The sequence below is a fragment of the Hipposideros armiger genome, unplaced genomic scaffold, assembly GCF_001890085.2.
Source record: "Hipposideros armiger isolate ML-2016 unplaced genomic scaffold, ASM189008v1 scaffold_452, whole genome shotgun sequence".
NCBI classification, from domain to species: domain Eukaryota; kingdom Metazoa; phylum Chordata; class Mammalia; order Chiroptera; family Hipposideridae; genus Hipposideros; species Hipposideros armiger.
In genome coordinates, this window is record NW_017731802.1 from 254,807 (window position 1) to 257,235 (window position 2,429).

Genomic DNA, 2,429 nt, shown 5'->3' on the forward strand with positions numbered 1-2,429 from the left:
GACAGCAACTTGTCTGTTCCCATCCCCCAATTCCCCAATTTAAAAAAAAAAAAAGAAGAAGAATAAAATTTGCATCAAATTTCTCTTCTTCAAGCAGGATACTGTACTAGAAATAGAATAATGTCTTTACATTTCAGAAAAATTTATTTTCAATTAAGAGCTGTACTCCTAGTAATGCTTTAAATTTGGAAGATGAAACAAATATTTTCAATCAAAAAGTAGTCTCCAGATATTGTTAGTTCATCAGTTTGTCATTTGGAGATTTTGAAAAAATTACATGAGAAAGCAAAACATAATTTTTTACAAAGTGATTTCAATAAACAGATAGCACAATGAACATTAGCTGTAAAATAAAACAATTAAAGCAATATTTAAAATCTAGATTATTCCTATACATAGTGAAAAACCGTAAGCTATCAATCACAGTTCGTGTTTAAGTAGTTGATGATTATAACATAAAATGTAGATATTATGATAATATGGCTAATTGCATGAATGAAAAATGGTTCAATTTAATATTTTTATTGATTAAAGGTAAAAAATCCCATGATAATCTTAATAGATTTTAAAAAGCATTCAAGAAAATCTAACATGCATCTGTGATTACAAAGAAATAAAAACAAATTTAGATTTAAAAATGAATTGGTTTGTTAATAAAAAAATTCTATAAGAAATCTATCAAAAACGTCAAACTTAATATTGAAAAATCAGATACATTTTCAAGTATGGTCAAGGACTAGACAAGAATGATGCTATTATTCGGTACCATACTAAAAGTATTTTTTATATTATTAACTTTAACTTTTTAGAGCAGTTTAAAATTCACAGCAAAATTATGGGGAACCTGGAAATATTTTGATAAGAAACACACACATTTTGTATACTGAAAAGGAGGAGTTGCAACTGTCACTAAATGTATCATACAAGCTGATGTGTAAACTCCTTAAGAGCAAAGATTATTTTGTCCTCAGAGACTAGAAATTGCATTATCCAAGAAGGTACTTAATACATAAGTGTTAAATTGGCCAGACAAGATAATGATGTATAAACACTGATAACTTTTCCTATACAACCTAGAGGGATTTAATTTTTTTAAAAAGCAACAAAGTTATGGAAAATCCAGGAATAAAAATGTGTAGGGTTCATATAAAGTTAATGCAGACACTAAGAACATATAAGACAATGGGAACAAATTTAGACTATTTCATGTTGTATAATAGGAAATAGTTGTAATATAAGATGTGTATACTTCTAAAATTGTTAAACTTTAAACAAAACAAAAAGACAAATGACAGACTATGAGAAAATGCTTGAGATGCAGGGAATGCATTTGTAGCAGAATGTATTAAGAGTTAAAGATTTTTTTAAAAAATATGTCAAGGGATAGAGACAATTCACCAAATAAGTAGCCTGTAATTATACAGAAATACTCTCAGATAGAAAGGTAGTAACAAAAAAGAAGCAAATGTGAATTAAAATTACAGTGGATTTCATGTTTCACAGTTTAGACTGGAAAAATTGTTTGGAAGTTTGTTAATACACTTTGCAGATGAAATAATGGAAAGAAAGTGAGAACTTCAGTGTATAATCTATAGATAATTATGTCAAATGCTATACATCAAGTAAAAGGGGAGTTAAAAAACAGAAGAAGAAAAAGGAGGAGAAGGAGAAAGACAAACAATGGCAGACAGCAAATAGGCCCTGAGGGATGTTTGAGTGGGGGTGGGGGTGGGGCTAGATATGCCTAGATTAATGAAAACAGAAAACAAACAAACAAACCTCAAAAATGTGCATAAAAGAAAGAAATAGAAAACAGTAAAGTGAACAGAATTCACTTTTTTCCTAAATGAAAAAAACTTTTGCACATTTTAAGAAAGTATTATGTATAGTTAATCTAGTTTAAGTAAAAAATGGTAATGCATTACTAGAACACAGGGGAAATAGCCTTTCTTTCCTAGACATCATCAATATGGCAGACCCATAGCATAACAGAAATAACAGTTAAATCCTGTGCTTCATTAACGCCAGGAGAAAGAGAGAATGATAGAATTGCTTATAATCCCTCTCTGAAAGCATTTAGATGTAGTGTTCGATTTAGTTCTAAGCTTTTCTATGTGTTTTTTTTTCACTTTCTTTTTTAAGAAACTACATTTGTTTCTGTTATCGCTCTAAAAGTCTCAAAATCTTCCTGGTACTAAATATTTTGCAAATTAACCTGAAATTGTTATTTCTTAAAGGTAATATGGAAAGGAGCTATGTGACCATTTGTAGGGCTCACCTTGTAAATTCTAGTGTTTAAGCAGTTGGATAGTTAGACTTTGTAAACAGAGACAATTTTCTTTTTTCTTTACACTGGCCTCCCAGACTTTTAGAAAGGGGATTGAGTGACTTTCTGCTTGTAAAACATATGGGACTTTGTATAATTCCCT